At 33.3% G+C, this 27,818-nt stretch overlaps 1 protein-coding gene and 1 long non-coding RNA gene across 2 annotated transcripts in view; one reads left to right on the top strand and one right to left on the bottom strand.

Moving 5' to 3' along the window:
* The window catches only part of LOC125066658 (lysine-specific histone demethylase 1A), a 317,930-nt gene that overhangs the window by 277,029 nt on the left and 13,083 nt on the right, over positions 1-27,818 (top strand). The gene's annotated exons all lie outside the window — the stretch shown is intronic.
* Positions 6,805-27,714, bottom strand: LOC125066663. Its single transcript, XR_007119694.1, has 3 exons — positions 27,583-27,714; positions 22,736-22,741; positions 6,805-6,817 (listed from the first exon to the last, which is right to left on the bottom strand). It is a non-coding gene; the product is annotated as an uncharacterized LOC125066663 (long non-coding RNA).

The raw sequence follows: 27,818 nt of genomic DNA, 5'->3' as shown, positions 1-27,818 counted from the left end.
TAATCCTTAAAAAGTTGATTGATTATAAGTATGTAATTGTTATGGCAAATTAGTTTGCAGTTAAAAGTATATATTACAAATAAATACTTTTAATTCATTTAATATTGTGAATTTTTTTTTCTCAATCTATTTTTCGCCAAATATTTGTAACTTGAACACGCTTTTGACTATCGTTCAAGTCGCGTGGTCGTGCATTTCTCCTCCTAATTATAAACACCCCATCGAATTACAAACACCCCGAAGAGCTCAGTATCGTGCGATTATTGCTCAGTGTTTATATCAGCTCGTTACTTCTGCAAATATATTACCTAACAATAGATCGATTGTAGTGGATCGAGGGTCAGCTCGGACCGATCAGACGAGCAGTACACATTAAACAAAATCTTCGGATAAAAGCACGTAATCTGAAGATTGATTTCCATTTCAGGTTGTACATGGACGCCAATGAAATGTGTGACTAATAAGAACAAACAATAGACTAATACTATAAAGGCACACCCACAACTAATCAGCCGTTTTCCTTTTAACCATTCGTGCATACTGCAACAGTTTCTCGCTATCATTTCCTGCTATTATCGGGTGGTTACGCAGTGAGACTGGCCCTTAACTAATGTCTCCTTTTGTGATCGCGGGCCCGGCTTAATCAGTTGTTTATATTATTGCCGGCGACTGCGCGATTTAATCGTTCCTTTACCGTTTCTCATTGTATCACAGAATGCGGCGGATCTCCACGACCCTGAGCCACGCGAGAGATGGAAAATTTATTGAGGATCGGCCGATATTTGTTTAGGATTAAGATATTCAGCTCTTCGTCGAGTTAAACGATAAACAAAGGCATCGTCGCCACAATCTCGTTTGTGTTAGTGTGCTCGTGATAAACTGCTGACGAGCGATGTTGTCTGGGATGCTTTGTAACGTTTGACGCGATATTGAGGAGACAAATTGTTCGACATCGGATATCTTGCTTTGATTATACAGCGCAAATCCATTTTCCTTGTCTAGATGATAATAAATTAAATGGAATAATAAAATCGCTTTACGCTTCAAATATTATATATATATATATAGATTAGTAAGAGAACGTATTATTACGTAATATTATATAAGCTTGACATTTTGTGTATATAGGCAAGGTTTCCCTCAATATATTTCTGAAGTAAACAAGCAAAAGTATGTTAGTCGATAAAATGTGCCCCAAGGTCGCTCAAATACCACTTTACTCCACATGTTACAATATTTACCGTAGGTACCCTAACCCTTTTTCGTGGGTCTAAATGTATTAGGATATATTTTACTTTTTGTTGAAAAGTATAAATCAAATGATGAACGAACTGTAATTTATGCGAAATAAGAGTTTAAGCAAACGAAAAAACTTTACTGGAAATACTTTAAGTTATCTTATATTTGATATGTATTCAATTTAATAAAGTGACATTTTTTTTATTTGTTTACATTTTAAATTCAAACTAATGTAATATCATGAATGAATGGTAATTATAAAATCGATTTTCATATCAAAATCCTTTGTATTTTCAAATTCTGAGTATCGATTAATTTAATTCTGATTAAATTAATTTTGAATTTTCAAGTAATCTTCGAAAATTACCGTTTAGGCTAACTATCTGACATTGCAGCGATGTATCGATATAAAATAAGATAATCGAATGTCCGCCATTCGTTAGTTAATTAAACACGATACGGTGGTTGTCGCGATCGTTCCGATTAATGACATCAATTAACCTAATCAACTGTTAGCAGATTTACGTGCGTCGATGCCACGACGTGACCCACTACCGTTGCGATTAAACGAATATTTACAACGTTTTATATATATCGCATAATTCACGATGTTTTATCACTGCACTAAATACATTGCCTTTTTTGTTAATTAGTAAGGTATTGATATGCTTACATACAGTTGTGTGTTACTTTTATTTTCTTTTAATCGAATTAGGTTTCGTCTAATACATGTCGACCATCGACCATGTCGGTGTGGTTTTAAAACTTGTACGTGAACTCTCAACTTATTCGGAATGAAGGGTATGCTTATATTTTATTTAAAGTTTAAGAGCAGGAGTTTTCTAATGGAGTAGAGCCTCCAGCCAATCCAACAAAAAAGTGTAACGAAGTTGTGCAAAATAAGAAAACTTATTTAGTTCATTTGTACGTATGTTACTGAATATATGTATATGTTTTAATTGTATCAAAAATATAAATCATTATATCGGACGAGTTATAATGATTTTTTTTACAAATCTGCAAAGCATTGGTCGAAAAAAATATCAATTTGCAGCAGTGTCAATTTGCTGCTCTATCATGGCATAGACAATAGGCATAGTTTACAAATATAGATTTATTAAAGTATACCGTCGCTTCTTCTATATTACTCGTAAATTTCTAAGAATTTATTGAACTAAACTTTATTCGCATTTGTGAGATGCTTAACATATTATATAAAGTTAAAAAATAATACGGAATAAATAAAATGAACGCCTGAGAAAATCCTTCATAGCGTAATGTAGCTACTCTATCGAGCCGGTAGGTATAGTGGACGTGCCGCTTGGTCCAACTCTAATTCCGTCCATTGAATTCAAATTGAAGACTAAAACATTCGGCGCACTGTCCGAGCTCGCATCGGAACCAAACGTCTAGCTAATAACTTAATGCCTCTGGGAATGGGCATCTGTAACTGCTCGATCCTATGTTTCATACATTAAAAACTACCCGTCGTTCCATTTCACGTTACGACTTATCTCGTCTACTTTGCAATTGAACTTCAGTTTCTGATTACTTTATTGTATCTCTCTCTCTCTCTCTCTCTCTCTCTCTCTCTGATATTTCAAAGCTTACGATATTTTCTAGACCGTTCATGAATATTCTACATACGCTACGATTCAACATCGGATCTGTTTGGACGAATAGTTTTCGTTTTGTACCATTTAGCTGTTTAAAGCAGTGCAATCCAGCGTGAATTGAAACGTGGTAATGACCATTGTAGGCAAAGCCTAAATGTTCTTATTTGCATCGAAACGTGCCGGCTGGTATTACGTCCCTAGACCGTATTGAGTCCAATTGGAATGTGTTGAGTTAAATGACCATTTCATTGTAAATGTGAGAACGTTCAATTTATTTTTTAATTAAATGGAAATACCGGATAAATTCATGCATTTTATTACATTATGTATGAAAAAATAAAGTATATATAAATAAAAAAATATTTTTTTTAATCAATAATAACAAGTCTTAGATTATATAACATAAGTTTTATCTCTACTCGTTCGAGTGCACTCATAATTTCCCACCAAAGAGTAGCGGTTTGATCACCCTCCCGTTCCACATTCAAAGGGACCCGTCGGAATCTTGAACCAGACAACCGTGATCTCCATTTTCTATATATAGCGAAAGTTAATAAGGATATTGTTTGAAGTATCGGAGCTCAACTTTGTTTGGACTTTATATCGAGCAGTTGGAGCTCATCGCGGTCGACAGAGATTAATCGACTGCCGCCTTCGAAGGCCGTATTAGCTTTAACAGCATCCGGAAAATTGCGCGATTTTTCCACTTACACCCCTTATTTTCGCGTCTACACATTGACAATATGAAACAGAATGAGCGATCGGTTGAAGATAAACAGTGATCTTTCGATGAATTTGATTTTTGTTACAATGAACGTTTAAAGTCGCTACGAGGAGAAATTAAGACGAAGCGATGTTATGTAATTGAAATCGTCTATGATTTATGTAGCAAGATACGTGAATATTAACTGAAGCTTGTGGGCTTAAACCGTGACAAGCAGTTCTGAGTTCTTATGGTCCTAATTTGTAAATAATTCAACTCGTGATCTGCGGTAAGAATAACATCGTAATAGAAGTGATACATCAAACAAGTTCCGTCACATGCGTATCCAAAACTCCGCATTGGAACAACGTGGTGGAATACACTCCAAAGGCCCTTTGAAGGCGCTTTTGCTCAACAGTGCGACATTAACAAGGCAAACCTCTTTCTGAAATTACAGAAGAGGTTGCAGATACACTTATTTACAATTGCCTCTACAATTAGTTTTATTTGACTGGATCGTTCAAAATCCGCATTCACAAAGAGGTTCCGTACAATGTTTACGATGACACTTGTTTAAATGTTCATATTGTGACATTTATCGAATCATGAAAATTGGGTACGCAATTTTTGAAACGACCTTTTATTGCTGCAGTAACGTCAGTAGCAGATTGTGAAGTATAGGCGATTAAACACTTTATTTACAGGTCTGCAGAAATTCTATATTTGCAGTACGGTGCTCGGAAATCACCTCTACTAAGAAATGAAACTGAATAGCCTCCTAAGCTTATTATATTTCGCTCAATACATCGCCGTCCCGCACGACGTTTATGTGCAATTATAGAAAATTATTCTACTGAACTAGAGTGAAACGATTGCGTAAATATGAAATAATAGTTTGCAACTTGTAAAAAATATGTATTGGATCCGGATTATATGAGGATTAATTTAAAAATATACGCCATTACATTCTTAAGTAAAAATTATTGCATTTACGGTACTTACGATAGTATGATTGTAATTTACAACAGCTTAGTGATTTAAATTTCAATTTAATTCCATTACACGGTAGTATTTATTTATAAATATTTACACTAGAATTTCATTTATTTATTTTTTAGTTTTGAGTTGTTTTATTTGAAAAAGTTTATTAACGTTTATTACGAAAATCATTTTCAGTATTTCTGATTTTTGTCGGGCTTTAGAATAAGCTATCGGATATGGGAATGGCTTCGAAGCCAATGACGGCGGTGAATTTACTTCATTCCGCAAGTGAAGAGGTGTTATTATTCGCACAGCGTTGCCTTTGTGTCCAGAAGATATCAATTTCGAATCTTTTGATTTCGAATTCTCTAAGAATGAACTGCATTGAATTTTAAACTATTAAATGTATCTATCGAACTGAAAGGGATTCAGTGCTTGTATTAAAACGCTTGTAATAAAACTGTGCTATTAATGTCGGAGCTGTGGGAAACGGTGAGCACAAATATTTTATAACGAACATAATATTTCATAAAGGAAGCAATCAGTGGGGTAATAGATTGATTCTGTAATGTGTATGTTTATGAGGCAAGAGTATATTGGATATTAGTAAGTATTAGTACTCCATAACCGCAAATCCAATACCCCATTGGGATCGACCGGTTTCTCTGATACACATAACTAATGCCCATCTTGAGAGCCTGTACCGTTCCGTCGAACTGCCAATTAATTACTTGGTACGAGGGCGAGTTTCAAATCAAAACTGTTATTTATGAATTCATGATCATTGAATCTATATTGTTTACATACGGAAGTCGAAATTACGAGCTTATTCCGCTGCTCTGCTACAAAACGTGTTGGTGGATACATGTGTATCCAATTTATATCCGAAACATGCAGGTTTCCTCACAAAATTTTCCTTCACCAAATTTTAGGGATTTCCGAATTTGAGTGTTAATTATATATTAAGTACCTATGTAATACAATTGTAATTTCTGTTGGTGATCCTTTTAAAATAAAATAAAATAAAATAAAAAAAAATAAAATAAATAAAATAAAATCAACGCTTATCATATAAGTAGAGTATACATATACCATTATAAGCCTATTGCCACTTTCATAAATAAAATATGCGTCTGATCACTTGGATAGTGTTAATGTTCTCTGTCGTTGAATACTAAGTATCATCGCGTCAAGTGAGTGCGAAAATCGCGTTATAAAAAGACATGCTCCTGTTAAATGCCAACTGCTCTAGAGAGCTACTACCTCTGCTTTGCTAAGTATCTTACTGTTCGAGCGGGATAAATAACGAAAATCACACACGTTCGAGAGAGATAAAATACAAAGACCGAGCCACATATCCGGTAGGCATCCAGATCTTCCGTATGTGGCTGGAAGGCGTCAGTTGGCGAATACTATCCGCTTGTCCGTCTCGTGACATACATTTACATACAAAACAGTGCGCATGACCGCCTTCGAGATATTATAGCATATCTAATCGAACTCTGACGGCTGTCAGTCAAGTGGCTGACAGCGTACGAACAACTACGCTTCATTGACTACCTGATTTAACTTTTGACTAGTTTTTAATCAAAGGATATTGTAATTATGTTTGGTAAGAAATCTATTAAAGTTATCGAAATAGGCAAATGGAAATTGTGATATAGGCGGACGGCAAAAGAGTCACGTATAGGAAGTGGTCACCACAGCTCATAGACATCGGCGCTGTAATAAATATTAACCATTCCTTACATCGCCAATGTGCCAGCAACCTTGGGAACTGAGATGTTATGTCCTTTGTGCCTGTTATTACACTAGCTCACTCATTATTCAAACAGGAACACAATAATATAGTATAGTGCTGTTTGGCGGAAGCATATCTGATAAGGGAGCGGTACTTACCTAAATAGGTCTACCTAAAGCCCTACCACCAAGTAAACAAAATTCATCTAATTCCTACCGTTTTCGCCAATATTTCAACAAATTGTGAACTAAGATTTTATGTCCTCTGTGCCTGTACACTGGCTCACTCAACCTTCAAAACAGAGTGCAGCAATAATATATAGCTGTTGGCGGTAGAATATCTGATAAGTGGGTGGTACCTACCCAGATTATTATAAAACCCTACAACTAAGACCAACGAAATAATATAGCATTGTATTCGCATTTATAAAAAACTATAGCATCCATATTATTCAACATACATATATAATATAAACCAAGTTCACTTTTCGAAGTATCTGACGTAGATATTTCGAGAATGATAGATTTCGCTACACGACTCCCGGGACTATCGGCCGTTCGATCACTGCAGATAACTCTGATATTGTTTGACTAATAGCCGGCAGTAAATCCGCGCCCTTGTCATATTGCACTTCGGACGTTTGATTGTGATTCCGATTCTTGAACTGAACTTGGGATGATATTAAAATTTCAATTGCTTTTTTAATAACGTGTTGCGTTTTTTGGTTATTGCTCGTCTTTTGTTTTTATGCGACAACGTTGCCGTTAAAAAGGGTAATGTATTTGATATTGGTTATTTTATCGCAAAAAAGCTTATAAGATTTGGCAATTGCGGTGTTATTGTGCATGAGATATATACAATCCATTCACCTAAATTATTTTATTTTAAAAGCACACTTACAACATACATATAAAGATTTACAAATAAAATAAAACAACGTTACTTAAATATTTAATAGAGATGTCAATTACAACTGTTATAAGTAAACTTTGCTTTACTTTTATACTTCTATTGTTCACCACACAGAGTAAATAAATAAATACAACATAGATCCAGCCTTAATACAAGACGCGTACAATTTTGACGACCTTATCGCTAGATAGCGATCTCTTCCAGTGAACTTCAAGATATAAAAAAAAAAAAATTAAAAACAAAATGTCAATTAAATTTTAAAAGTTATAGTAGTAGATGTATGAACATACGGCAGACTTACGTCCAGCATATTATAGAGGCTTCATCACGATGGCTTCCGCCAACGCCGAGTATGACAAAACACTAAGTGGTCCTCGTCCGGATCGTTATCTTCTCCGTTGAAAAGTTTGTTGTGAAATATATGCACAGAAAGTATTGTTTCCAATCTCGACAATTGAATACGAAAAATATCAATAAGCTCGATTTTATAATTACTAAGAGATGAAGAAATTGAGAGAGACAATGTAACCTTTTTTGGATCGTTGCAATGTTAAAAGAAATTCGATATAAATTTGTGCATTGCAACGGAAAGCGGAAAAGGATTTCAAATGACCAAAAAGAATGTGAAATGGTGACGCATACGAATTCACAACGGGTGGACAATTTGTCGAGCCGGCCTCAACGGGACATAACTCTCAGCGGTTATTACGCAAGCTATAAATATTCACAAATACGTATTTTCGAATGATGCCATAAACTTTGAGTAAAACTTTACAGGCATCAGTCTATAAATTGTGTATAAAAATTTATAAGTATTTTATTACCGTTCACATAATAAAGAACGATTTAAATGTATATGTTTATATTTAAATTAGGGAGATAAACTTTTATTTTTATAATAATTAGCATTTATTTGTAAAGTCTTGATGTCATCGTAATACACTGAGTGGATGCATTATACCAATGTATTCTTGACTTATTCTACAGCCAAACAGTAATGATCAGTATTATTGTATTCCGGTTTAAAGGGTAGGTAGGCCATGACACACAAATGAACACAGACATCATACAGACATGGAACATGACATCATAGTTCTCGAAGTTGGTGACGTATTGGTGACATAAAAGATTGCTAATAATTCGTACAAAGGCAATCAATATGGGCCGTGACTGTCGACTAGTGTCCCAGGTGCAATCTTGTCTGTTTGTTTTAAATTAAAAATCAATAATGAAATCCTTACTTGTATGTAATTAAATTAATAAACGACCACTGCATTATTCGTACAGGCTACAAATAAAGAAGTCAACGGGAACGAATTCAAGATGCAAATCGCGATGTTTACATCAATACAATTGCATTTCGCATGCGAAATATGCGATAAGCGTGTTCTTGTATTGTCTCGGTTGCTTTTCGAATAAGGTCCCCAGCTGCATATTTCGCGGACGGCGGCGGGACGGCCACGTAAACCGATAAGCCCACTGATTTACGACTTATAAAGGCGACACTTCCGCAGGCTTAGCTGGCAGATTTACACGACAATGCTCCGCGTTGCTCCACACTACCTATTAATAGGTTACAAGGCGATTTCATACTTCTTCCCTCGGTTATTATGTGAACTGAATTAAATTGTAACTGTAAACCATTTCGAATGGCTTTAGTTAATAAAACTTTATATTATTATACATTAAATAATCTCTTCAAGTACTTAGGAATCGTGTTAAAAGATTAAATTGAATTTAATGCTATCGTAATCTATTCGTAAATTATATCGAGAAGAATCAAGACATGTCAATGAAGTAAATACTTGTCTTTAAGTATATAATTTTAAAAGTAAGTATGTAGTAGGTTTACACATTTTCGTACAACGGCAAAAAATAAAGAAATGTTGTGGATACATTATATCGCTATATGTGTTCCTACTATGATTAAATAGATATTTAATAAGCAGGTAAAATGTCTGTTTTGAAAATCCAACAATTACGCAACTTACCTTCGAAAACTCAGTATGAATTGCGTCAGAAACGTTTTATATTGGAACATTAAGTTTGAAAAATATTGCACTTCAAAATCGAGATTGAAATAAAATGTTATTTTAATATTAAGCCGTAAAACACATAATGCTTTGCAATAAAATTTTACAAAAATAAAACCTCTTTTTTTTGACATACTACATCATGATATTTTGATGATAGTTACTTCTTCTTGATTTTCTGGTTACGGCGGTAATTTTAAAGTGAGACTAGCTAGCAGCATAGGTTATAATTTACAAGTTGCACAAATTAAAGCTCTCTGTATTCCTTCACAATCATAATCCGATGGCAATTTCAAAACGGATGAATAGAGTTCAGGCGCTGGACTGGAAGGAGTGTGAACGCTACTAATGTCAAAAATTTCGAGCTGCTATTTGGAATGTGTTAGGTTGTCTTGATTGGGCGCCCCTTCGGATCATGAAAGTAACTGTAAGGAATTCTGGTTTGCTGACATGACTGCATGCATCTGTAATTGAAAAAAAGAATGCACCTGTGTTTGTAAACGCACTCTATCTAGAATCTATTATATGACCTGCGCTGTCGTCAAGAAAAGCCGCCGTGACTGATGCCGGACAGGAGGAAATCATCTTCCTAAGCTTAATTAGACATTCAATGAATAGGTGTTTTATCAGTGACCTGAATGGCATCCAATCTATATATCTTCCGATAATAATATAAATTAATTTTCAGAAGAGTTCAAAGCAAATGTTCCTATTCTATGAATTAAATATTGTATTGTTCGAATGTCATTCAGGTCGTTAATTGGACGTTGCCTTTTAGTACGATGGCTATGCTATTAATTAGAAAGGCTATTAAAATTACGTTCTTTTTATATTTACAGTTATCGAAGTATCACATTTAGAACCAAACAAATGTAAACTTATAACTAATACATTTACCGTGACTTTTACCTCAATAACAAATATAAACAAATCTTTTTCCTTCTGATATGTTTATGAGTTAAAATTATTGTTTTGTTTGTCCTCAATAAATACTATCCAATATAAATTAAAATAGATACAAGTAGGTTTTATATTTTTTGGTAATCATTTCGTAAAAGAATTTATTACTGTTTGTGTAAGTTACGACATTCAGTATAACATACTTATTTGTTTGGACATCAATAAATACCTGTATTGTTATAAATTTCATTATTTAGATAGCGTGTAATGATCTTGTCTTAAAGAACAAATAATAAACGGGAACTTATTTTAGAGCGTCGTGTATATATTCGAGGGGGCGTAAAAGTTTCTTATACAAAATCAAACCTTTAATGAGAAAAGCAGTATAATGCGTTTATCATTCAGGATTTATGGTCAATAAATGTTTATACACGAACCTTCCGCCCGAGGTTCTTGTCTCGGGCGGTTTTAGTGATTCGGGGAAAAATAAGTAATCATCGTTTATGAGTTGATTTAGGTTAACATAATCAAATTCAAGTATTATATTCGCGTTTAAAATGCTGCTGTTCATTGTTTTGCACTGATTATATAGTTTGACGGGCATGAGGATAAGGCTCTTCCAGTCCACAAATAATTCAAATTAAAAAAAAAAAACAAATTGACACACAAGTGCGAATTTATATCTGTATTGAATGCACATATTATGTGTTATAAAATAGATTAAATAGTGAGACTATTGACTCACGGGGAAAATTTAAAGTAAAGGAATAAACGTTAATATTTAATCCTAAATTTACTTCCATTTAGTAACACAATCAGAATATTTATGTGTTATAAATATTTTTAATGTTGCGTAAAACATATATAAATATGACAGCGATTCTCTTTTTATATATACTGGCGGATCTTGCGGCTTTAGCCATGCGAATTTTATAAAACTTTACCTATAGCACACAAACCGACACACCTATTTTACCCCCTTCAAGGTCGGATTAAAGAAACTACGTCCTTCCCCGGGACTTAAGTTACACCATCCATTTCCAGCACCGTTAAAATTTAAATTTTTAGAAATTATTTCTTAGTGTGACTTACTTGCGAAAGATCGATTCAATCGTGCCTAACATGCAGATATTGTGATGTCAGTCAGTGGTATTTCGTTTATATTATTCTCTTAATCTTCGAAAAATGCTATAATTTGATTTAGTTTTCTTTTTTTTAAATAATTTCTTACTAAAGATATAATTTTACATTACCAACCTATACTTGTATTTATATAAACGATATCCAATGCCGACTGTACTCGTGTAAATATAATTAAAATAATAATAAATAAAAGGAATTTAGTGCTAAATATAAAATTGCTCGAAGGTATCCGTTTATTAATACCAAGAAACGTATATTACTTTCATAACATACCCAGCATAAACTTGTCGACACATATCACGTCAAAAGACAAATTAAAGGCAGCGGCGCGGAGGTTTCGCTTACTCATTTTCAAGGGGAAGATTTCACCGGTTAGATTATTTTCGAATAAGAATTTCAATAGATTGCTTGTAATTTTTTAAGCGTCTTATTATAATCTCACTCGTCCACAATTATATATACAGGTCTGTTTATTAAATGTAAATAATCTCGCAGATGAAGGAAGATGTATAAAAAATTCAGAATAAGTTTTTACTTCGTCTTAAGTGCGATCAACGTAAGAAACTCCTTTGAAGTTAATTATCAACATGGTCTCACGTCTGGCAATCAGGCGTGGAAAAATGAGATTAAATTAAGATTAGCAAATAACACTGTGTATTGAAAAATACAACAAAATACTCTAAAAACTTGGATATCTGCAACAATTAAAAGTACCTTGATTTTAGTTTTGAGTCGACTGTTTTATTTTTATTTAAAAAAAATTGCCTGCGAATATATTTTGTCCATCTGAATTATTATAATATTATTCGTCATTGACTAACCCTTAATCGTAACAGCCTTATTGCCTCGGTATATCTGATTTGCCTGCAGTCCGGTCTCAGACGTCCCGATGTGCTGATTTACAAGGCCCCTTTTGTCCTGACGTCTGTCACTCGATGGAGACGTCCACACGATCCGACCATCTGATTTCGGCATCTTTTATATATATCCTCCTTTTGTGTGTCAAAAGCACGGGAGCGTTAAATACACGAGAGGATTTGTGCAATAGAAGTGACTTCCACAGATAATGCAATGCAGACGTGTCAGACTTGAGTTACGTACTTATCTCGGAGTATTTAGAACGTAATCTTATTCTTAGCAATCTTGCTTTCATTGCATTCTTCTTCGTTTGGTCGTATTGCATTTCATTTATTATATTTCAGCTTGATATTTTTGAATTTAGAATACTTTTGTATCAGTAATCATAGTGATAAGATCAGTATTTCGAATTATATTTGATCATTCAAGAAACATCTCAGTACGATACCTTAACTAATTAGTTTAACGTGAAGTGGAGGATAAACCGATTAAATATACAATGTATACAACGCGATGATAATTGATTCGTGATTACAGATTCTGCCTTAGATTGATGGATGCTAATTGCAAATGTTGGTACACACATGTTAGTCGGATGCATTAATTAATAACCAATAGAATAATGTTCTCGGAAATGCTTTACTAAGGTTGCTTCTGTTAGCTTCGCCTTTGCCTTTCATTCTTTAAGTATATTGAAACGTATAGTAATACTAATTACTGTATTACTAACATTTTTTTAAAGCATTAGTTTTGTCTGTCTGTTATGCAAACGCGAGTAAAAAACTAAACAGATTTTGATGGAATTTGGTGCAAAGCAAGGTATGTTTTAAATTTCCCTTTTATGGGGTTTGATATTGGGGATAAAGAGTTGTTAGTATTTTTTATTTTAAAGCTGAAAATGTACTAATTGTTATGTAGGCATTTTTTTAAATGAGTTACAAAATAATATCATAAGGTAAGTAGTGAGTACAAGGGGTGGAATATAGAATTTATTTATTACGTTAATTATTAATTAAGTACCTATATGAACGCCATATTTTTGATGTAGTAGATGAAAAAAAAATGGATTGTATTAATCAAGTTACTTAGATATTTTTAAGAGGTACCCAAATTCATTATATCTTGACTACCGACTCGAGAGTCAAAACGAGGCATGTTGTTCAAATAAATGATAATAGTAATACATTTTTTAATCATTCATGTAACAATTCAATTTATCTTAAATAAAATTGCGTAACGAAAGAACTTGGGTTCAGTTAAAAGCAATAATTGTTAAAAATATTATCATTTTATTCCTCGTTATTAAAACGTCATAGAAATATCGATAGATATAAAAAAGTATGTCCTAAATGTATTTAATTTCAACGCGATAGCTGCTGAACTAACCAATTAAACGTGGACGCGGTCAGTTTATAAGATAAATGGCATCAAGATGTGCACGCGGTACGTATATTATCTGATATCTTTTAAGCTGCGTCACGTTGAATAAAATCACTGGTGTGTGGCGTGGCCGGCGGCGAGAGAGATGAGTGATCTACTTTTAAATAGCTACTTAATGGCGACTGCGAACAAATTACGCTTAAAGAATAAGTGTCAGACGTCGACGCGGCTAACTAGAGACTTATTCTGTTTACCCTTTAGAGTGGTTCGTTTACGTGTCGTGCGATAATATTGGTTTTTAATTCAGTTGTAACTGCATTAAATAGACGCAACCGATTTTTTTTTCTTTGTACTTTATTGAAAAAAATAATTACATTTTCTTTTGAAGACCCCTTATTAAATAGTAGCTTGTTCCTTTATTGAAATGAGTTGTCTTTTCTGAGTAAATACTATACGTTGGTTGTAAAATATTGTTGACATTCTTGATAACGTTAATCTCTATCAGTAAGCTACTGGTCAAAGGAGTCTTTTACCATTTCGCTCAACTAGTCCAATGTGTTTTTGAGTATTTTGGTTAGATTTGTGCAAGGTTATGTTTATGTGCATATATTTTTAATTAGATTGACAAAAAAAAGATCCGCTGAGTTTCTTTCGCCGGTTCTTCTCAGGTCAGGGTGTTTCCTTTTCCGAACCGGTGGTAGTGTTTAATTTGACTATCAATAAGTAAGTGTAATGCTTCTATATTGAATAAAGGAATTTGAGTTTGAGTTTGAGTTTTCTCACGATATCTTCTTCCAGCGAGAACGACATGACTTGATGGTTGTTAGTTGAGATCCACATTTTGTAGGAACTATATAATAGGTGTAAATTAACAGGCTGTATATGTCCTATTGCAGGGCTAAGGTCTCCTCTCCCTTATTTCACGCTGCTCGAACGCGGGTCGGTGGTTACACATATGGAAACATTTAATTTTAATTAAACATGCAAGTTTCACTGCCAAACAAAGATAATTACAAATACAAATAATCAAGAATATAGGTTGAGAGCCGAGATGGCCCAGTGGTTAAAACGCGTGCATCTTAACCGATGATTTCGGGTTCAAACCCAGGCAGGCACCACTGAATTTTCATGTGATTAATTTGTGTTTATAATTAATCTCGTGCTCGGCGGTGAAGGAAAACATCGTGAAGAAACCTGCATGTGTCTACTCTCAACGAAATTCTGCCACATGTGTATACCACCAACCCGCATTGGAGCAGCGTGGTGGAATATGCTCCTAACCTTCTCCTCAAAGGGAGAGAGGAGGCCTTAGCCCAGCAGTGGGAAATTTACAGGCTGCTTATGTATGTAAGAATATAGGTTAAGATGTACGTGTTTAAGCCAATGGGCTATCTCAGCTCTGTATCTATAATGTATACAATATACAACAAATAATTAATATATTACATCTTTATACGTTTATATAAAATTTGTGCACACTCACGAATGGTTCGCGTCCATCCGAGTGGAATTTCAAGTCAAGTTTTTGCTTGGTAGCGATTACACAGCTCGCTGAGAAGTGGCTCATGTAACAACGTTACTAGTTTTATTACGATTCAAATCGCCAACATCTCCTGGAGATTTTAAATTACTTTAATTCACCCGTATTGCTTCTGTGTTAAAAGTAATGAGGCAACAATGATGATTAACAATGCGAGATGACTGTATATTCTGTAGCTTTTACTTAATAATATAATGTATTATGTACGTTTTGAGTTTCTTGAATTTTCTGAAATCATATGATTTTTTTAAGTATTGATTTAGTACTTTTCTTTTGTCATTTTATGGAAATTTATTTTCTCTTTAAGATTTTTGAATATTTCGCTCAGAAGCTCCTTTATGATTGCATTAAATGTTTTCATTCAATTATATTTATAGGCAGATTTAAACTCAATATTAGTTATGAAAATGGACCAGATGTTAATCAGAAATGTTTCAATTTCCAACACACAGAGACATAAATATGTAATTAAGATTTAAAAAGCAAGAAGGTTAAAGTGACATTTATCTAGTGATTTTTACAGTAACCATTTTATTTTAATATTATGTGTATTATTTCAAAGACATTTCATAACATTGATTATCTCCTATCAATCTTAATAAGTTTTATTTGTGTCTTTGGGTAACGCGATAATGCCACGTAAACCATAATTAAAGCAAAATCACAACCTCGTTATGGTCTCTTGAAAAGTATTTTGTACGCGAGAGTACAAGACGCGGACACCCACTCGCGTCGAACCGAACATATCCTCACCCTTAAATCGTGTATTTTATCTCAACATCGCATGCAATCGCAATAAAACTGTCAAACGATATATTCTTGATATGACAGATACGATATCTCCATTAGCTCGAACACCGTCGTCACGGCACAAACGAGCGCCTATAAAAAGATCAAATAAAACATGTATCACGAATTTGAACGGCTCGTCTGCCTGTTACGAATATATACCGTGTTATAATATCGGCTGATCAGAGCTCAACGGACGCGCTCATAAATTAAAAGCCATCATATTTGTTTTTCGACACGACCGAGTAAATAAAATTCCGTTTGACGGAGCGTAACTTTGCGCGGTACGTAATCAACAGTTTCATTCGCCGATTCGGCTGCCTTGATTCCGAGCGCCGTCCTCGTCGTCGATCGGGATCGGTTCTTCGTTTGAATATTTTTCGCTTCGATATATTTTTGACAGTGATTAAACCGAACGCGTCTGATTTATACCGAAATCTAATCGACCTTTTTCGATTTAGACTTTTATTAGTTGGCCTGTCATATGTAATGGTAATTTTTTTGTTAATTTTATTTCGTCGAGTTTGTTTTGAGGTCAGTAATTAACTGACGAGATCAAGCAGGCTCTCGATGCTAATGGGGCCTCTCGACGTCAAAGGGCTAAAAGGCGTCGAAGCGCGTCTGTCGAATAATGGGCCAAGCCGTGTTCCCGGTTAGGCTCGCAGTGCACGCCGCGACCTCTCCCGACCCTCGTCAAGTACCAGTCGATTAGCTTAACGCGTACACACTAATTATATTAGACCAACATAGTTATCATGCTACGAGATTGTTAATTATTGTGACAGTTTTAAAATTAATCCTCACTTTTACGTAATATTTACGCAAAAGTATATTTATTAAAGAAGAAGAAATATAGAATTTATCCCAACACGCTGATCTGAATACGGATTAGGAAAACACATTCGGCATATTTTCAACCGATACATGCAGGTTTATACACAACACGATACTTCTACTAATGATGTCTATTCGGGTTTAAATCCGCGATTCTCTTGAATTCAATATCTTGGTTTGGTATCACGTATTCAAACCAAATGGTCATCTCTTTTAATTTTTTTATATTGGAAAATTATGTTTTGTTTATTCAATGTATTTTTAAGTATCTATATAATTTAAAAATATAAACGTTTCTAAAGATGCCATAAATATAAACGAGCGTCGTAATATTAACTTCGGATTGTGTATAAAGCGAGACATTTACGGGGATAGTATGTTTGTTTCTCCAAACACTCGAATGACGAATTTGACAATAAACTCTTTATAATAAAATTTAAGACCTAATACGTTTTTGTTGAACGAAAATTTATTATAATAACAAGCGCCTCGTAAAACTATCCGTTTCTTATTAAGTGAGAAATCGTTGGATTTAGTCGTTGTCACAATCATAACCCGGAGTAATGGGCAAATTATACACTTTAAATAATGATCGTTCGGCGTTACATTTGTAAGAGCATGTTCAATTACTTTAAGTGGGTATGTTACATTTTAATGTCGGTTTTATGGAATGAAAATAAGATCAAATTTAAATTGCATTTAACTTTCGCATGTAAATTGTAAATAGTAATAGTACAATTACATGAAATTTACATAAAACTACGTCATATAGATCGCTTTAGTAGTAAAAGTAAGTAACTGCCAATAAATCCCCCATTGCTGGCTAAAGACTTCCTCTCCTTATAATGAAGAAGAGCTTTGAGTTTATACCGACAAGCTGCTGAATTTCCATTTTATAGAATGTGCTAGAATGTCAGTACATCTAAATTTCTTCACGATGATTTGTTTCACCTCCGAGCTAGAAATGCAATGACAGCTTATCAAAAACGAAAAATTCCACCGAAGGTAATTAAAATTTTAATCTCGAATTTTCGATTGTGATGCTGTCTGGAAATAAAAATGTGCACCAGTTACATCAAATTACGAAACTCAATCGGAAACATAAAAAGATACACCAAATTATAAAGGACGTATGTGAACCCCCTTTTTTTTAAATGTACCTTATTATAACAAATATTTTTAGCTTTTAAACTGGCAAGCTAGTTTGGTAATATCTTCATACGATTAAATCATCATTAAACTATTAATTAAATATAGAGCATTAGAACGTTACGTGACGTATAAAAGATTCAATTATGTAATGTAAAAAGATAAAATTATGCGAAATGTTATTTAATTGACATGATATATAATTTTGACAGAAACATGTCGTCCGTACAATAAGACATTTGATCAATTGACATTTCCACTCCTGTGACATGAAAATCATTCAAACGAATGGTTAAATGAATGATTAAAATTTTAATATTTAAATTGTAAATTATCGACTGTTTGAATAATTAGTGTTCGTGTGGACGCTGCGTTGGATTCAATTGTTTCGATCATTAATTTGATTGGTAATATCTCATTCGGTTGACGTTCAACGTTTGTTGTATAATTTCGTAAGTGTATTTAGTGCGATTAACCGTAATTAGTTCTATTTGTTTATCGTCAAATCAATTAATTTGCATATATTGTGTTGACGAGTTTCAGTTCGTTTGTTCGTGCGTTATTCCTGTACTGTGAGTGTGTTTCGTCTAATTTAGTTATTTCATTGTGTGAAAATCTAAATGATTTTTTAAAGCGTTCAAATTTTAATAATAATTCAGTGTAATTATGTAATTTATTCATTTTTTTTTAAGTCTATCCTGTATTAATACTTGACGATTCTAAAGTGATATAAATGGTGTTTTTTAATTGGTTTTTTTTTTACTGTAAAATGTACTTAATGTCAACATTCCGGTCATCTTTTTTAAATTCTATAAAATCTCTCATCTATATCTCTAAAAGTATACAATACTTTTAATAGTCAGTTTTATTTACATAAAAACAAAATCGATATGAAAATCAAACAACATATAAAACAGATTCCAAGACATAAAATTAATTTATAATTCAACAATGAAATATACAACATTTACAACAATTACATCAGTGTTAGTTTATTGTTGAACATTTTTAATCTAATTTATAATCCAGTTAATCGCACTTGTTACGCTTTAAATAAAGCTGTGTACACACCTTTAATTACAGCCATTTAAACGCATAGCCACGCAGTATTATTCAAATTAAGCAAAATTTAATGTTCTTCGAGCAACGAATTGTGCGTATTTTTTTCCGTCGTATCGTGCTAACGGGCGATTTCTGAATAAAATTCGACGATCGTAAATTCGTTTGTACCACGTAGCATAAACAACACTTATCTACACAGGTAGCGCGGCCTATCTTGGATTAAATTTTGCCGTTGAATTTATTTTTGACTGAATAAAAAACGTTTCATACAGTTTTATCTTAATACAATGTTGCTCCCAAAAATATAATTAATTATAAAGCGTAACAGAATTACGTAGCAGAGTCGATAAATATGATTATAGTGTCGTTATATCTTTTTTTTTAAATTACCTATACTAATATTGTAAATGCGAAAGTAACTCTGTCTGTCTGTCTGTTGCTTAATCAAGGCCAAATCACTGAACCGAACTTGATGAAATTTGGCGTAAAACAAGCTTGGTCCAACGAGTCTTTCCTTTGAGTTTATAGATTACTTTATATGCCCAACGACCAAACGTTAAAACGCCAGCGAAGACGTGGACGACTACTAGTATTTTATCGTTAAGTAAAACTAGGTAAATTAGGCTTGTATAATTATGTCTAAGACTCTTGCTGGCCTAAAAGCTTGCAGTTTTTAAAACCACGCAGCGTAAATATACTCGTATATATATACAAAACTTACTGTCGCGGGTTTGAATCCGTAATCTCCTCTCTCACCATTAAGCCATCGCGGCCATTTCATAATTAAAATTTTGTAATTTTTGTAAGGTATTTTCAATTTAATATTTTATAATCGATTTTAATTTAATTTATTCATATTATTAAATTGTTAAAAAAAATGTAAAGCAAAGTTTGTTATTTCATTACGCTCAAATACGAATAGTACGGGAATTATGATACTTTATTGAGCGCAATATTTTAAACTTCTGGTTCAACTTCAGCTATTCAGTCGTTTGAAAATTTAAACGCGGCAATATCGCTATCGCAAAGCAAAAATTCCATACAACCACAAAGCCGAAATTGCTAAAGCGCTTCTAAAACTACCGACAATGAGAAGTTCCGTGCGTGAACTATGCTAGCATGCAAAGGATGTTCGGGCTCCGTCTACCACGATATACAGTTATTATGGAATGATCTTAGACAGTATCAAATATATCATATAAATATCTTATACTCGTTTATTTTTGTTCTAAATTCAAATCATATATTATTTTTTATTTAAGGCAATAACCGCCGTTATACAGTCTACTCGAATAAGTTTATTTGAATTTCACTTTTATTTTTTGTATGCATTACAATTTTTTTTCTTATAATAAATATTATTTCTTAAATTAAATTTATAATAGGGCTTTAGAATTCGATGATTGAAGTGTATATATATAAAATATATATAAACATATTTATTATAAATAAGATTTCTTGCATAGTATTTTAAACACGTATTGTGTAAAACATAAATTAACCCAGTTCCACGAATGTCGCTTCCATGGTTCGCATTTTTGGTAAATGCTTCGTGGGCTTGTTACAATTTTCAGAATATTTCACCGCAAGTTCACGCTTCATGAGCTCAATCGATTTATATGAAATATATCTCACATACCGAAAACGGATGTAGTGTTCGCGCGCAGAACGAGAAAGAAATAAACTTCAACTGTTTTAAATGTGCCTTCGGATATTTAAATTTCGAATATGGAATATCGAAAATTTAAATTAAAATTGGTATTGTATTACAAGTGAATTGATGTGGGCTACAAATGAGGAGACGTCTTTTTGTGTTCACTAACAGAAAAAAGTAGTTACAATATACATAAAACTACTAGGTAAGGCATTCTGTACGCCCGTCTGGATAGGCACCACCCACTCAACGGATATTCTGCTGCCAACAGTAATACTTAGTGTTGTTGTGTTTCGGTTTAAAGGATGATGAGCTCAACATCTTAGCTCCCAAGGTGGTAGTGGTGACCATCAATGGTGACTATTTATCATCAGGTGGCCCATTTGACCATCCTCCTACGTATTACATAAAAAAAAAAATCGTTCGACCAAGAATCTTCGAAAATAGCTCTTCGCACCACAATCAAATGAATAGTTCAGATACAAATGGTGGGCAGACATTATTTTTTTGAAGTGATAACTTCTTATGGGATTCTTCTTACGGGTAAACCGCTTTGTTACGTAACGCGTTACGGCGCCAGTCTGTCTGGCTTCCCTTTACCTTACTCCTACGGCAGCGGTAGGCAGGCAATAATTATACTAATTATGTACATACACAAAATTCTAATGTACATATTCAGGAGTTGTAACTAAGAATAAAATATTTTATTAATTTTATAATCAATAAAATATATTATTAATAAATAACCTTACATTATCATATCAATATACAAAAAAATTAAGTAATAACCTAAACTTTTCTCAAGTTAAACAATTTCACTATTAAAAAGTTTAAGTTATCACTTCTGTCGGACGTGCCGAGACACATTTAGTTTTTTTTTTATTAAGATTTATTTTTTGATAATTATATTATTACCTATTTTCCTAAGGCCGTTTATTAATGAGCTGAAATTAAATATCATTAATTTTGCTTACGTCGGGCTTGAACTGTAACAACCCCTTCATAGCAGCGCCATGCCCCGTTTGTCTCTGCCCCATTCGCGGGCTTTTATCGTACTTAGGGTTACCATTCATTAGGATTTCGTACGCGTAGTCCTGAGGCATGGCCTAGAATAATGTCATGGTTTGATACGGTTTGGACATCGACCGTTTCTACGTATATATATACGAGAGCTAATTTCTGAATCAGGAACTAGAATATAAGTCGTGACTCGATGTTTATAACAAAAGTAATATAAGTTACAATATATATGATTCAAAATCAAGAAGCTCTTTATATTTGGCGTTGATGAATAATGCTGTCATCTCAGATTATAAAACAAAAGGTATATAGAGCGCGCGCAATATTATAGTGAGGTAAATAACGAATACAAAACTAAAAAGCGAGTACAAATTCCCGGTAGTGCGAAACGACGCGTATTTTTTAATAATGAAGCGCAGTCACCTTAATTTATTAATTATTTATTGGATTGTTTTATAACCAAATCAAATCACCAAATCGAAATGAATGAAAATTACCTTACAACGTATGTTTATTTCACCTTTGTAACTCATAATAAAAAAGTAAATTAATATCTCAATTATACGAAATGAATTATAAACACTAACGTAAGCAATAATAATGATTATACACACTGCTATGCAAACTCCTATTTGCAAAAAATATAATTATGGTAAGTATACAGAGTGTTTTATTTCAACAAGTATTTTTATGTAGGAACAAAATTCTAGGTACGTAATATTCTACTTAAACAAGTTTTTCCGTATACCTAAAAAAAATATCACAATGAATCTGCCTGATTAATGTATTAAAATGTATGCCAAATATTTTTTTTTAAACTGCACCTTAAAAAACGTATCAGTTGACAGGTCGAGGTCATTGAACTTTTTACTTTTTTTGGATCGTATAATACACGTTGTGGATCATATGTTTCCTTCGTGTGGGTTGATAATGTTTCTTTTTATTTTATATTTAACACTTATTACTTTGTTTCGAAATAAATTTTGTCATCGTTAATTTTTAAATCGTAATGTTCCTAATAGTGATTATACAGAGTGTTTTACTTAAACAAGTATTTTTATTAGGGAACAAAATTCTAGCTGAAGCTTCGTAATATCCGATGCAAATTAGCACCTAACGGAGCAGCTGTCTCATTCCAATGTTAAATAAAAGCTCAATTGTGCACTTTGTTTTCTTAATACCGCTCACTGTGTTCTCATCCGACGTAACGAGTATGACCCTAATCGTCGTCTAGTTTCGGTCAGTTTGTCCGAATAGCCAGCGACGACAAGCTAACGTAATACAGTTAAACTCTGGAATAGTGCTAGCTTGCATTTAAAGTGCACCCTGTATACGCGGGACACAGGTCACTTAGCATTTAAACTATTTGCCGCTCCAGTAATATTGAGGTTTAAGCATATATTTTTGTTTAAGAGCTACGCTTTACTTTGTATATTTGTATAGATATTGCGTAATTATTTCTCTATTATTACATTACTCTATGTTCTGATATGCATAATAATTATTTTTTAATATCAAAATACTGTATTAAAGTAATCTTTCATCCTTTATTATAGTCGTCGTATTAACTTAGTCGTCGAAAGTAGCAACTATTTTAATTAAATAATATTTTTCTGAAAAATGTATGTACCTATTAATAACGGGTTGACTAATTTTACTTTAAAAAAAAAAACTTATCTTACGTATCTGGACTTAATTTTATGTATGAATGATTATTAACATTACAACTATGAAACTAGACCTTTATGATCGTGAAATGTCAGAGCTATTCTGTAAAAACAAACTTCAAACTAAGAAAGTGTGTGACATTTACTTTAATAATAATTATAAGACTTAAGGATACTAATATTTAAAGAAACAACATTCAGAATGGTTCAACGTAGCATTTTTTAGCATTAGCAGGCCGTAAATGTCCCACTGATGGGATAAAGGCCTCCTCTCCCTTTGAGGAGAAGGTTTGGAGCATATTCCACCACGCTGCTCCAATGCGGGTTGGCGGAATACACATGTGGCAGAATTTCGTTGAAATTAGACACATGCAGGTTTCCTCACGATGTTTTCCTTCACCGCCGAGCACGAGATGAATTATAAACACAAATTAAGCACATGAAATTTCAGTGGTGCCTGCCTTGGTTTGAACCCGAAATCATCGGTTAAGATGCACGCGTTCTAGCCACTGGGCCATCTCGGCTCGAACTTAAGTCGGTCCAACGTAAGTCGGTTTTAATATGTTACGATCGGGACGAACGGAAAATGACATTGTTTTTTTAAGAATAACTTTATTGATGATGCAACATCGTCTCGAACGACAATACCACTTTTGTTTTACATACAAAAAAAAAATCATTGTATAGATTGTTATATACCACATATATATACATATATATTTTTATCATTTTTAAGAATGAACAGCAAATAGCCTGTAAATTTTCCACTTTTTTGGGTTGCACGACCACGACGCTGCTCCAATGCGGATTGGTGGATACAGTCATGTGGCAAAATTTCGTTGAAATAAGGCACATGCAGGTTTCCTCACGATGTTTTTCTTATTATTTATAATACAACACTATTCCATTTAACTATTTACAAGAATATCCACTTTAATTTTACTTTCGAAGTTCCGATAACAGCTTTGTCGACGTTCGTAATATTTTTTCGCAAAACCATAATGAAGCTCATAGATATAACACTAATAATTATTGATAATAATATCGTGATCATTACCGTTTCATATGTTATGAAAATAATGTAATGTGCATGTCTTTTTATTTCACTCACATATAAAAAAATAATATTAATTTGCTGTGATTACGTTAAACAGATCAGGTAGGGTAAGCAAAATAAACATTAAAAACAAATAGAGTTATCTACGGAAGAAATATGGACGGCAAAATTTTATCAGCACTCAACTCTTACTATGTCTGCTTAAACCCATTTACTGATACGACTACAAAAAGAAAAATAAATATAAAATCATCACAATTAATCAATCTGATGAATGTATCAAAACGTATGCCAAATATTTTTTTGCAAACTGTACTTTTAAAGTAGAATTGAATTGACAGGTCGAGGTCATTGACCTTTTTTTTTTTGGTCGTATAATATACGTTACGGGTCATGCGTTTTCTTCGTGTGGGTTGCTAGTGTTTCTTTTTGTTTATTTCATTTGTATATTTATTAAAACTTTTTACTTTGTATCGAAATAAATTATGTCATCGTTAACTTTAAAATCGTAATGTTTCTAATAATAATTATCTAATTTTAATCAAATATAATATCAGAGTTATTTTTAGGTTATTTGATGTTTTTTGGAATGGAAAATTATACAAATTGAAAATGGCTTATAAGCCATTGAGGTTTTACTGGTGATAGGAGTTTGTCACTTGCTGGGATACTTATTTCAACGTATCAAATCAAATCAAATCAAAATATACTTCATTCAAGTAGGCTTTTACAAGCACTTTTGAATCGTCATTTAACAAAATATATTTATTGAAAGTAACACCGGATGTAATGCAGATTCTACCGAGAAGAAAAAGTATGGATTGGTACCATTTACTCATTGTTTATTCTTTCGTTAAGCTTAGTTTTGTCGTGCTGCAGGACGAGTGAGCCATTGTATACATTAAGGCACTCAGGACATCTTCGTTACCATTATTAGGGATACATCTAAGTATTATTGTCTATAATGGATGCTGGTGTTCACTTACCATAAGCTAATTTGCCCACTTTTTAAAATTAAAATCGCTTTTTAAAATTAAATCGTAGAAACAACTGTGTGTTTTGCTGACGCTGTCAACTTCTCATTAGGACAGTACATGAGACACACACAGAGAGATGGGGGGGGGTTAGTTTTTTTAATGTTAATGACTTAAATAGCAGCTTTTTTATATACAAAGTATTAATTCAATAATACAAAAGTTTTAACGAACCAACATTTCTTGACATCTTACAATATTGATACTATTACGAGCAACAGTCAGCATAAGCATTTATAGTGCACTAGGAATCCACTTAAGTTATTAAAGCACAATAGGGAGTCCGAGCCATGACGCTATTGTGACGCTATCAACCTAATTGAATTCAGCTTTATTGCTGAACTCTGTACGCCAAATATTTAAGATTAAATATTTAACCATTCCATACATTGAATTCAATGATAAAATGAGATTCATTTAATTTTATTCTTCATAGTAATATGTGATAGTATATACGTTTATTTGTCAATCTTTCAATCTTTATATTCCGTTCGATTGATTGACATCGACATATTATATGCAAATACATATATTGACATGACATGCAAAATATGTATTTGCATATAAGTGTGCGCATTTTAATGAGCCTCCATTATAGATATAAAACAATTTGTAAAATTTATAGGAGGTAAACTTAGGGTCTGTTAGAAGCGATCGAAAAGTTGTTAACATATGTATAAGAAACAGTTTATATTTTTAGACACAACGTAATAACTATATACAGAATAAATGCACATACAATAATATTTTTCCATTTAATAAATTCATAATAATAAATTCTAATTCAGCTTGCGAGATTTGATCATTTAATAACAGATTAACTTAAGAAACAATCCAAGTTAAATAAAAGTTGAGAAAAGAAAGTATGTATGTGTGTATAATTTCTGTATATCTATAATAAATATAAATAAATATTGGATAACATCACATACATTACTCTGATCCCAATGTAAGTAGCTAAAGCACTTGTGTTATGGAAATCAGAAGTAACGACGGTACCACAAACACTCAGACCCAAGACAACGTAGAAAACTAATGAACTTTTTTCTACATCGACTCGGCCGGGAATCGAACCCGGGACCTCGGAGTGGCGTACCCATGAAAACCGGTGTACACACTACTCGACCACGGAGGTCGAGTATATATTACTATAATGACCATATGAAAAGTGACACTTTGTTTTATAAATGATATTTAAACGAAATATAATTAGTTTTGAATATATTGTCATATTGATAGTGAATAAAATAAATAATCGATACAATATAAATTATATGAAGACGAGGCCTTAACCAGCTTGATTAAAATTTGGTACGAAAACATTATTTTGAAATATTAATGGTTTACGCAGCGCCTGCCACGGTACGTATCGAGTGTCATCAATTAGGACAGCGCCGCGTGATGTACTCAATAGTATCGATAAAACAGTTTCAAATTCGATGCATTATGCGTACGTTATAATTGAATGAAAATTGATATTGAAAACTATGTCGCGTAATTGTTTTAATCATTTTGCTTTATTCGCGAATTGAGTTGAATCGTCATTTGTAGTTATTAGTCATGGCCCAGTGGTTACGCGTGCACCTTAACCGACGATTGCGGGTTCAAGCACCGCTGAGTTTTCGTGTATTTATAATTCATCTCGTGCATGGTGGTAGTAAACCTGCATGTGTCTAATTTCAATGAAATTTTGTCACATTGGAGCAGCGTCGTGGAGTAGCCTTTCAACCTTCTTTTCAAAAGAGAGACGAAGCCTTAGCCCAGCTGTGGGATATTTACAAACTTTTGCTTTATTTGAGACTTAGTACAGTGTCTATAAGATTCATAATGTGTATCTGTAGTCATCAAAATTGATGTTTGAATATATCATTGACATTTTACGACTGACAACGTTTGACCGAATAACGCGAAAGATTGCAAATACATACATACATATATTTTTTTTAATGTTGAAGGAATCTCTAGTTCTCACTTCGTAGCAACTAGACATTAGGTGTCAAATATCACTTTTGGTATAAAATACACACAGTTACTAGACTACGTCTGTTCGGCTTTGCTGGTATAAATGTCAGTATAGACTGACAATATTGACTCAATCAATAATTTTATTAGTATTAGTTAAATCAACGTAATTGTTAGTAAAATAATTAATATTGCTTTTTAAATGCTAAGACCCTACATAACCGTGAAGTATACAAACTCAGGGAGTATTTTCTCCACACTGACTTGGATATGCACCGAGATGTAGTTACAATGGACAAGGGGCTAACTCCGCTCTCCTTAGGCAAAGAGAACTGGCGCAAACCCGTAGTACTAAGTACTGAGAATCGCAAGGGGGTATGGAAGAGCAAGGAGTTACATGGACGCTTCTATCGGGCCCTTCATGGACCCGATGTGGATTTTATGGCGTCCGTTTCTTGGCTACGGTTCGGTAACCTATTCGGTGAAACCGAAGGTTTTGTCTGTGCAATTATGGACGAAGTTATCATGACGAACAATTACCGGA

This window comes from Vanessa atalanta, chromosome 10, assembly GCF_905147765.1.
Source record: "Vanessa atalanta chromosome 10, ilVanAtal1.2, whole genome shotgun sequence".
NCBI lineage: Eukaryota > Metazoa > Arthropoda > Insecta > Lepidoptera > Nymphalidae > Vanessa > Vanessa atalanta.
This window is presented reverse-complemented; position numbering and strand designations above follow the sequence as displayed.